Source organism: Cloeon dipterum, chromosome 3 (assembly GCF_949628265.1).
Source record: "Cloeon dipterum chromosome 3, ieCloDipt1.1, whole genome shotgun sequence".
Classification (NCBI taxonomy): Eukaryota; Metazoa; Arthropoda; class Insecta; order Ephemeroptera; family Baetidae; genus Cloeon; species Cloeon dipterum.
Genome location: NC_088788.1, coordinates 29,516,164 through 29,528,189, shown reverse-complemented (window position 1 = coordinate 29,528,189; position 12,026 = coordinate 29,516,164). Strand labels below are relative to the sequence as shown.

General features: G+C 38.2%; 1 long non-coding RNA gene across 3 annotated transcripts in view; it reads right to left on the bottom strand.

The window, feature by feature from the left end:
• Window positions 1-9,384: 9,384 nt before the first annotated feature.
• Window positions 9,385-12,026, bottom strand: part of LOC135939933 (uncharacterized) — a 28,351-nt gene continuing 25,709 nt past the window's right edge. For 2 of the 3 annotated variants that reach the window (XR_010574798.1, XR_010574797.1), the window contains exons 2-4: window positions 10,211-10,279; window positions 10,057-10,146; window positions 9,385-10,000 (exon numbers count right to left, since the gene is read on the bottom strand). This is a non-coding gene — a long non-coding RNA (uncharacterized LOC135939933). Of the gene's footprint in view, window positions 10,001-10,056; window positions 10,147-10,210; window positions 10,280-10,387; window positions 10,723-12,026 lie in introns of those variants that run through there. The other variant, XR_010574796.1, reaches the window with a different exon arrangement.

Below are 12,026 nucleotides of genomic sequence, written 5' to 3'. Positions count from 1 at the left end.
CGCACAGCGGCACACTGCTTTTGTTGCTTTTTTTCCTGGGCGGATGAGTTTCGTGTGTGCCTTTGCCTTTGCTACGGAGCACATACCGCAGGTCACCAGAGACCCTTCTCCCGCGGACTTGCAGCCACTCAACTGCCGGAAAAATTACCAAAACACCAACCCAACGACAGAGATGGCTTTTTCTCCAACACACGGCTGCGCGCGTGTATCCTCGGCAGTCTGGTTGTGGCAAAGAAATGCCACCAGCAAATCCTCCCGAGATTTTTCACGCTCTTTTTGCGCCATGCAAACAAGCATGTCTTTGCGTGTCAGTTCACTCGTTCGAGCATGCAATTTGAAACACGACCAAAGGCTGCGTTATAGATGGCTGAAGCCCAAGGCAATTACTTTAGCCAATTAATTAATAATTATAGAATAGCATACTCACTATTACAATGTGGAGATAAACTGAAACTGACGCTTGTGTTTATTAGGAAACAAATTTCAACATTGAATGATTTCGAAAGCACCAAGCTATAGGATTCTCAAATCAAATGAATATAACATACATTATCAAGTTTCTTTTCTAAAAAATATATTACAAAATATGGACACTATATTGCATATGTCTAATGAATTATGGTTCTTTTGTGCAATATGGAAATAGGAATAAAAAACGTAAAAAACAATCTGAGCTCTTAATATAGTAGTTTCTTGGATTTAATTTAATAGTAGAAGCTACTCCTATTCTGTAGCAATGCTGGACCCTCTGGATTTTCGACCCTCGTAGTCCTGAAATCCGCTATAGGCTATGGTTCAGTACTTTTCCTACTTTGGATTTCAGTTTGATCGCGAAAAAATATTTCGTTCCTTCGAAACCGCCAAACGTGATCCTCCTAGATTTGCGCATCTAACTTCTGTAAAAGTTAAGGTATGCAACCTGTGTGACATGCAGCAAAATATAGTTGCATAGCCTTTCAAACAAAAGAGCAAGAGGCGCGGAACTAAAAATTTTACACCTGATTTCATACAATATCCTATCCTTTTCGAAAATGTTATAAACGTGTGCGTTAAATATTTTTCAGTGATATATCAAAGCTTCCCACCCCCAGATCATACCTTTTCATATAGCTTTTACGGGACGTTGCAGCACAATCTACCATTCAGAAATAAAGCCAGCAATCCTGCCTCATATATATTAGTTATACCTTAAACGTAAAATTGTAATAACGATAAAGAATGGTTCCGCACGTTATCTCTTTCTCTTTTATGCATAAAAATTGATGGGTGCAATATTTCACTGCCAAAAAATCCTGGCGAAGCCCGGGAAAAAAATGATTCCACCGCTAGATATAGCACTTTTCTCTCACTTTTAATAACAAAGTTTCGCAGACACTTTATTAGCTTTTGGTATTAAAGAGAGCAGATATGATATTCAAAAGGAAAAAGTCTCTGCGCGGGAAAAGTTTGTGGCGGACAGCAGCAGGAGTAAACTTATGCAAATGAAACTTTCCTTTTTAAAGCGGCTCTGCGAGGCTTCAATTAAGGCTTGCGCATGGCCGATGCCATAAATCAACAGGCTTTTTGTCGCTGAAAGTTCTATTCAATCTCCGCAGCCCTCGCGCGCGAGCACACACGCCGTGAGAGCGAACGAGAGACCAAAACCAGCGCAGTCGATATTTCCCCGCACGCACCTGAACGCCGGCGGAGAGAAATTTTAATTAAAAATTTTTGCTTACCTCGCTGGCGCTTGCATTTTATCGGGAATAATACACACGCCGCAGCAAGCAGAGCTGTTCGCTATTTATTGTTGGTAAAGTTGACGCTCGCGTCGAAAAGCAATTAAGTGTTGTGAAAGTAGCGAAGGTAAATTAAAACGGCAGCCAATAACTTGCGGTTTTTAATCATTCTGGCTTGCGTGAGCACCAAGTTCTCTGAAGTTTGCTACGTCCTTTTCCGATGAAATTTGTGAACACCGCAGATTGTTCCACCAAGAGTTTTCAAAGTTGCAAACCGATTCGAGAATACTTAACTCCTTCTCAAAAGTTTTCTGATCTGTAAGCAGGTCTTATAATCCCGCTTATAGTGATAATTTGAAGGTAGTGTCATCAATATTAAACGTTCAATTAATATTATTGGTGCTGAGGGAATATATTAATTTTTATTTTGTCAAGTACTTTTGATGCCCTAAATTATTTGACTCTATGAAATGACTTTATACACGACATATTTATTCAAATAGATTCTAGAATAAGATTGCGTTATTTTAGGATAGATCATACGTGCCCCAACGGCCTATCAGTACGAGTTTTTAAAGATCCTACATAATTTGCATTTAAAAATGATGCTACTGATTTCAACATAAATTCCAGTTTAGTGCATTAGTCATTCCCGTAAAGGTGGGTAAAATTTGCAAGCATTGGAAAGAAAATTCTTCAAATTGCATAAAAATACCCGACTGTAAGTGTTATACATCATATATATCTATAAAATGAACAGACGCAGCGTTTCACTTGTCTGTGTCCGAGGCTCGTCATTAGCACGGAGGTGGCTTGTATGTAATATCTATAAACAGCATCAACAGGGTTAGCTAGCACCGATGGCACACACAGGGTTCTTGTATATTTGAGTATGCTCGGCGAACAGCTCTGTGGTCGCTGCCTAGTTTTCACGCTCTGGACGAGCCAGCGTTAAGGCCTTTATTTAGTGCTCGAAGCTTACACAGGAAACCTCTCAGATCCATTTTCCAGCGTAATACGTGATATGATTAATGCTACAATGAGCATCTGGTGCTTGCGCTCAGACTACGCACGAGGGTGAGGAGACTGGACTCCAGCTTCATGGACTCTCCGTAGAAATATGCGCTTTTTGTTAGCCTGCAAACGTGTGGAATGCATGAAGGCTTCCATTGAATTTCGATTTGCATTTCACATAGTAAGAAAAAATAAATTTTAGGCAGCTATAGGAACGTTCATTTTGTTAACAATTTTTTTCACAGTGCTCACATTAACTTCGTGGGTTGTTTTCCCAATTTTTATTGGATTTATTGTTGATTATCCTTCTATTTAAAAATATCGTCAACTCTCTCTAAGACACTAGGGTCAACATTGTCTAGCAATATCTTAATTTAGAACTGCTCTTGATTATTATTAGAATTTCCTGCCAAAAAATATTTTTGTAAATTTTGTTCATACACCTCGTGGTGTATACTAAAAATAAACACATTCAAAATAATCAATCGGTAACGAGAAACCAGTTGGTCCCTCTAAAATGGAGGCCAACCAACCATTGCTATTTCTTAATGTATAAAAAATGGAGAGAAATACTCGCATTTTACGTGGAAGAGGTCTGTCACTTTAAGTCCAAAAATAGTTTTTCCAGAGCCTCTTTTGAGTCATTTTTGTTGGTTGCTGGGAGAGGAAAGAAAAAGAAATGGAACACCTCTTGCACCTGCTTTTTACCGCCTTCCGTCTCCATTTCTGTGCGAAGCCAACGATTCCCCAAGGTCTCGTTTTGGCTTTCGCCACTCCAACTCGCGGCGTGCGGTGAATAAAACTTGTGTGATTGCCGCAACCGACGTGCAGTCCACGTGCACTTATGCATGCGTAAAAAGTTTCCATTTTCCGCCCTAGACGCACTTAACATTCCCTATATTCCTTTGCCGATTAAAAATGGAGGTGAGCCTTTTGGAATTCTGCATATTGGATGAGTAGGTCAGTTTTTTTCCATTAAAAAGTCTCAATAAAGTACATACTACGCACCGTGCCATTAAATCAGCTCGCAATCACGAGAGATGCGGTGGAAAAAGTTGCGAAGGCAACAAATCGCCGCTAACACTCAATCTCGTGTCACGAATTACCACTTACACTCGTAGTTAGCTTTAAATTTAGATTGATCATTGTCATTTCAAGAACACCACCGCGCTCGCCTGCGGGGTGTTGTTCTCGCTGCGTGATTAATAGTTGGTGCAACAACTTTTACGACGCCACCGCCGGCCTTGTTCTTGCTTGGGGTGTTGCACTTTTATTACTTCTGCTGCAGAAAATTGAAATTTATCTGCCGAGTTTGCCAACTGCAGTTCCAGAGCAGGTCAGGAATTATTGCGACATGTCAGCAGCGCATTGCCTTCGAATTGCCGCTGACGATAAATTTAAGTTTGCAGTAAAGCACGCTTGCCAATATAGAGAAAAACAACCGGTCGCAACGACCGAAGCAGATTCTGTGAATAACGTGACGAATCAGAAAAACCACATGACCATGGTCACAATTCTCATTTTACACTCTAGCAATTTTTCCTGCGCTGGATTTTAAGACAAGATTGATTGCAACTCTGTTTTCAATCTGTTGATTTTTCCTTAGGAAGGGACGATTTCTTTTATCATTCACCTTAAAACAATTAAATTAAAAGAAATAGTAAGCAAATGGTATATAAATAATTTCACTCGCGGTTGGTCGTGTCAGCAATAGCCAGACAGATAATGATATAAATAAAAGTGGATACTACCCTCCGTACCTCTAGGAATTTAAATTCTGGCTTATGAGCGCTACGTGAGAGCATGCCGTGGTAGGGGTGATACCTTTGCAAATACGCACAAGCATGTAATTATTTTATTTCTGAAAATGGTAATTACACATTTCGACTGGGCTCATCTTAACGAAATACATTTTTCACTAAGATGTGGAATTAATTTTCAACGCAAATCCACCTATCGTGCTCTCCTCTCGACCGGCAAGCATTTCTTCCTTGACATAATTTGCGAGCTTTCGACCCAACGTCCTCATTTAAAAATGTTCACCCTAAGGGATGAGAAAGCACTAGCTAGAAAATGTCTCCTCCGCTGCCGCCCTGCTTGCTACTCTTATTCTTTTCATTAAAGCATAATAAATTCAACACTCCTTGTCACCTTACTCTTTTTACGCGTGGTAAAAATGAAGGGACACGTGAGCAAAAGGTGATGGTGTCGACGTTGCGAAAGGAAAGAAACGGTGGAAAGGAAAAATCGGCGGCCCGCTCATCCGCTTTAATAATGCGTTTCTTTCCCTTGCTCTTCTCCCTGGCGGATTTTTACAGCTCCTCGGTAGCAGACTGCTGGAGGTAGTATGGTGCATGCATGTGTGGCAGGCAGGTTGAATTTTTGAAGCATCAATCCTGTAAAAGATAAAGTCGGCGGCATAAAATGTAGGCAGAGGCAAGAAAGGGAGTCGAGTCGTAAAACCACCACGCGCTAAGAAAAATAGGCCACCCTCTCGCTCGGTGGTAAAATAATCCGCGCAGGGAGGCATAAAACTGAGAAAGAAGTGACTCTATTGTGTTTCACATATTGGAGCCAGGTGCAAATGTCTCCTGGTAAATGGAGTGGAATCCTTCTTCTGCTTGCAGTGGCGACAGCCTTCTAGTTCCATCACAGAATGCTTTGTGTCACTTGCATTCCTGCACTCTGGCGAATTGCGAGGTTTTTCTTACGTAACCCACTGCATTATTCCACAAATGTGTGCAACGGTTTAGTGTATTGAAAAAGTTGAATAAACGTTGCTGAAACATGAAATCCAAATATTTTGCCTTTGGTTGAACGAACCGGTTGAACAAATTTCAATGCAAAGTAAGAAAATAAAAAAGCGCCAGAAAAATCATGCGGATACAGACAACCATGATGTTCAATTGCCGACATTATTTGCAGACTCATTAATTTAGGCGATATAAATTCTTTGCGGCAAAGGTTTTCCATAACTTATCAATTCGCATTCACACCTATGCAAACAAAAAATTATCATTTTGTGTTTTTGAGGCTTGAGGTTTACATATTTCCAAATTGCCACTCACTGAAATGAAAATTCTGAGTCATACCTTTAGTAGCAGCACTTTAATTTTGGAGGCAGCTCTTTTTTCTTTGAATGAGCAAAACGGAATGGCATACATATAATAACCCCGCCAATTTTGCTTGGTTAATATAAGAGGGCTTCTCCTAAAAAGCTAGCGTGGCTCGTCTGCAGACCAACCACTGAATAGGAATTTTGTGTCGCTCTGTCGGACCCTTTTTATATTTTACATCATTGCAATCCGCCATGCATGCGGGAACAGACATGAATTTTTTATCAGTTTTCTCTCTCTCTCTCTCTCTCTCTCTCCTTTTTGATTCGTCATATTTTTAGCTCCACGCATGTCTCTCCCTTTAGTCTGGTCAGAGCAAAATGTTATTGAATAACCGTCATCGGAGAGCAGCAACGCCTAATACCACGTTGGAATAATTTTGAGGAAACTCCCATGATAGGCTCGGCGTGTCAGTTTTTTCCTCCTGAATAAAAATTGCCTGCACGCTGCGCTCCAGCCCATGTGTAATCCCCTCTAGGAGTGGACACTTCTGCGTGCTCAAAAGAGCAACTGGGGACTTGTCACTGCCTATATTTTTCATTTTGCTACTTTATGAATTTTAAAAGAGACGGAGTAAAAGGGGTCAACCCCATGGAGTCCTCTTAAGGGTCTCGCCCAGGGATTCAAAATGCGGCGTGGTATTAGAATTATGTTGTCTGGGGGTAACATTAAAACACAAGTTTTGGTGAATACTATTGTGGGTGAAAAATAATAAATAATATGTTTTCAGATCGTTTGCAGCCTCTGAAACAAAGTTAGGCACGCATGTCGGCATGAACGGCTCGCGGGTTGCATACTTTAAAAAGTAAAAAAAGTAGGAGTCAAACGTGAACAGCATTACTTTTACCTTCTTGAATTAGTGAGAAATGTTGGAAAATCAACCAAGAAATTAGGCTATGGACTCTTAACTGAATCGTTCCTCTATCATTTGACCAGTAAAAACGGAGCAATAATTGACACTATAGTCTCTGCCGTATAAAATAAAATTGTATGCTAAAAGTGATGATGAATTGTCGCATATATCATAAGGAGCTGCAACAAAGGCCAATATTTTTGTCTGCGGTTTAAATTGCAGAGGAAGAATCTGTGCATTGGACCTGGTCCACCGTAAAGTGTGCAAATTGCGATTTAGCCGCGCGAAACGCAAAGTGGTAAAAAAAATAATCCAAGAGCCAGGCAGAGCTTCAATTTTTCAAGCAAAAAAGCGCACATGCAGCAGTTCTTGGGGGCCGGCTCGCACAGCCCTCGCAAAACGGAATAGCAGGTTCAATAACGGCGACGAGAGACATTCTCGGCAGCAATTCATTTTTATGGCGGCTCATTTGAATATGAGAATGAGTTATTACGAGGCGGCAGGTATGCTCCGGCTGACGGAGTGAGTGTGCACATTATTTTTATTGGCCAGTAAAAGGGCGCATTAAAAGTTGGCACCGAATTCGACGCCATCAAGTTGATTGTCGCAGGGCCAGTGTAATGGGGCGCCGTCCTTCCTCCCCCGCCCCGCTAGTCCCGCTTCAATATGCAAATTTGAATAATAACACACCCGCTGCTAGAGCGCGGCGTGCATTTTATTTGTGCCTTCCTCGAGAGACCTTTTCCGTCGCAATTAAGCCGATCAATCGCGATTAAATCGATTTTGCCCTCCGCCTGCTTGTTTATTTCCATTGGCTAATGTTAATGCCAAAGGCAATCCACTCACTTTGATGACTTTCCAGAGAAAGACGATGAATGGGCACCGTTGCTCTTCTGCTTTTAACTTTTTATGAAATAAACAAAAACAAGTGTAGAACAGTCTTAACATTTGAACTTCATTCCTTCAATACCTTTCGTAAAATTTCGTTACATTTGATCAACTTAATCAAACTACTATATCATTAAATTATTTGGGAATAAAATGAAAGTATTAATTGGCTAATAATGAATTTGAATGCAGCTATCAGTGAAAAATATTATTTAAATCAATTTGTTTGTTTCATTGACCAGAGATTAACAGTTAATACGTTTACGTAAGTTCCAACGAGTCAATGGAAACTATTTTTTTAATCAATCAAGTTAGAAATTAACAGTTTCACCAAAAGTAATGCATTCTTAAACATGCTTTTTAATATTTAGAAAGAACAGTTTTCAGGTTGTTTCTGCAGTGTCATAATGTGTGCTTGAATAAGTACTGCAAAATTCGTAGCACAAAATCCTGCAATCTAGAAATTGGAAAATAGAAACAAGAAAAATATCCCGACACGATATTCACCAGAAAAATTATCTCGAAGTTGATAGGGAATAAGCCGAACGCAGTAATTTTAAATTTCCTCGATGCCACCTCCAGTGCAAAGTACGTCACCTGTGTAATTTGTAAAACATCAATAGCTCAATGACCTTCAAAGTTTACATTTTCTCTGATTAGAGAGTGCACTGGCATACGTCCTGTTTGTCTGATTAGCAGAGGGCCAATTTTTATACTCTGAAATAAAAAAGCATTTACAAAAGTGCGGGAATTTCAGAATGAAATGACAACCTCCTTTTCAATCCGAGAATATGCAAAGATAATCAGCAGCACAAATGCCGTGTCTATTGTGCACCAAACTATGTAAACGATAATACGTATGTGTCTATTTTCATCGACGTTGGGAGCAAAGAAAATGTCGACCAAGTCTTTGGTCAGCACATCTATGTCTTTGAGAAGGTACAGCGTTCTGGAGGTCAGTGTAATAAGGATGAAGAAGCCAAACAAATTTTCAACTTGATCGCTCAAATTCATTAATGCTTCCCAGCTGAATCTTAGATCGAGCATTCGTTTGGGACAAATATTTTTTTCTGACGACAAATGTTTATTTAACTGAGAGAACAAAAATTTAATGCTGTCTGCAATGAAAGCAACTTGAAATGCTGTTAATATAGTAAATAGTTCTCTAAAACCAAATATAATCATATCAAAATTTGAAACTGGGTCATAAACAACTGAGGTCATTAACAAATTAAGTGTATTCAATAAAAATAAAACGAAAGCAAGAAATAAAATATTCTGCTCTTTGTATTGCCCTTTGAGAGATTTGTGAACTGTAGAGATATTGTTTAGCAAGTCAACAATATCTACCGTCTTGAATGTCACAACAAAGAGGCATGTCAAACAGTTCAGTTCAAAACTCATCCAGCGTAGTAGCGCAAATGTGCTATACAGACCTTGGTAATATAAATTGTTATTGAATGTTATAAAAAAATGGAAATAGCTCAGAATGAAGTTTATAGCTAAAGCTACAACAGATATAAGTTTCAAATTACGACTCTCGTAAGTTGAAAAACAAAAATTCTTTGTTTTAAATAGATATACTCCTGCAATCCTAAATAACAGGACACACTTTCTTACTTGAAAACAAAAATGATTATCAATTTTAGACATGGTAGCACTCTGAAATCTAACGACACACTGAAAAAATCATCAAGTACTCAGCATTAAAATCGATAGTTAAAGTCAACTCATTTCTAGATTACACAACATTTTATGAGGCTACACAAATAAAAGATTGTCATTTTAAGCAATACAATAATTAATATTACGCTATTGATATGTATTTATTTTTTGCATATTGAAACACTCTTTAACGCTAAAATTAAAAACAAATTTCACGCAGAGATATTTTTCACATACAAATTTAGTAGTAGTTTTTCTAAATGATATAAAAAATACAATTACGCTCAATTGTTAAAAAAACGACACCCGATTAGAAAATAATAAAGCTAATGGAAACATGTTCTTATTGAATATATTCAACTTGCACACAGGCTTCACTTTTTCACATATTTTTATAAGAAAGAAAAATAAATAACGTGTGTTGAGTTACAAGTTACAATGCGATTCACTATATGGTTTCCAATCGACAAACTTCATCAGCTTGACTGATTTTAGTGCATTAATTAAATTGATATGGAAAAATCTATGCACACCTTTCGTCAAACCCATTTAATTACAATCTGTGATAAATATTTATGTAAAATCTACTGTTAGATGTTTATTGAATTCATAATAATTCTTTCTCTTTTTGTACTGATGACCAGAGCAAAGAACATATATAGTACAGCTCATTGTTCTTTCTGCTTCAATGTGACGATGTGCGCTTGCATAAGGATTGCCATGTTGGTTGCACAGGACCCTGCTGCCTGTTTGTAACTTAATGTTATTTTGAAATCAACAAAACAAAAGGTTATTTTCTTACGGCAAAGAGAAGCTCGTAATTGATAGGAAAGAGCCCACAAGCAGTAAATTTGACTTTCCTCGACGAAACTTCAGACGCAAACCATAGCAGCTGTTTGTGATATATATTATCTGTTAAATCTTGTCAACATATAATGCTCATTTTGCTCACGTACCGACTCCCTTGTGGGTGACTCTGGTAGGGAATTAGCAATTTTGCTAAGCAGCGGTCCTGTTTTCTTTGCCTGCAACAAACCAATACCCTTTTTAAAAAGTTAAATTCAAAATGTTTCTAGTCTTCAAATTCCTTGGACATATTATAAGCAAAATCCTTCAGCATATGAAAACCTCACCTCAAATTCGATATTTGCACAAAGGTGGACAATTACAATGAGTAAAATCAAGTTCAAAAGGATCCAGATCACACTAACAAAAATCGAGAATAGGACGCTAGCATTTATAACTTTACTATCATAAACGCAGGTAAATATAGCCACTGAAAGTAAGCGAATATCATATATTGCAAACATATATTTGTGAAAAACGAACAGTATTAGCGAATATTTAAACGCATCTTCAAAAATTTGCCAAGTTTCTTCAATATGAGCTCTACTTTCTATTAATTTCATAACTTGGATCTCATCTGAATTTTGATCAATGATCATGACCTTTTGATTGAGACTTTTTAAGAGTTTTAATTTGAAGAATACGAAAAAAATAATTAGGAATGTAAATGACGTAGAAATTGTCTCGTTGACTTCAAGAACTATGTATTCATGAATTGTTATTCTACCTTGACTGACAGAGCTGAATCCGGTAATACAACACAACAATATGTAAGAGAAAAGTGAACAGGAAAGTACTTGAAATTCCACTTCAGTATTTAAAAAAGACTGAATTCGGACTAAACTGTTTAAAATTTGAGTGGTTGAATTAGTTTTCCAGAATATTACGTGACATGCAGTCAATAAAAATAAATGGTGGAATAGAAAAGAGGAAACCCTTATTATTTCATGAGAATTTCCAGGGGTTAAAGCCATGATAGATTTACACAGTTTCAGCAGCATCGGTGACCCGATAACCATGTAAAATATTCCTAGCAAATTTAACTGTCTCCCAGTGAACGGATAATATAAGTTATCGTCTGCCAGCGTCCCGAGAAACGATCCAGTAATTTTCAAGTATAGGGAAAAACTCCTAGTCTGATAACGACATGGGTCTTGCATGCTTTCCGGCTTTTGTGCGACTGTGGCAATTTTGCTTGCACGGCGCTTTAAAATGAAGAGCCTTTGTTACCGCTACTTCAATATTCATGAATATTATTGTAACCTTTAATAGCACAGTTGACGAGGTTCCCTCTAGCAACGTTAATTACTGTTGTGTGCTAAGGGGGAGAGGGTGGGCGATGGTAATTGCATTTTAAACATAATAACGTTCATTTCCTAACCGAATCCTGTGTTTTCATCGGGATTTGCACAATAGTGAATACCTCATACTCGGCTAAGGCGCAGCAAGTAACCATGGAGATTGCAGAGCACAAATCCAGAGACATCCAGAAAAACGTTTGAACGATTGAGAAATCAAAACCATCACTATGCCCGGCGTGAAGGCTAAATAAATTGCACAGGAGGCCGTAAATGTTGATTTGCACATAATTACACCTTTCACAAAAAGTAATCAGCATAAGAAAGGAAAACGTGGAATCAAATTTTTCCTGAGCCGACAATATGTTGGCTCTGAAATTCCGAATATTGTTAATATCTCTTTCATTTTTACGAGAGCTAATACATAATATTCTTTTGTTGCAGTCTGCGAGCATATTTCGCAGCGTTATTATCAAATAGTTGATTTGTAAAAACATAGTGCAATTGTAAAGATCGTTAAAAAAGCAAATGAGGTTAGCAAAAAAACCGCACCAAACTAGGTCACATGCATTGTAACTGAAACTGTTGAAATAAATAATCAGTCCCATGTAAATAAAAACGTATGATT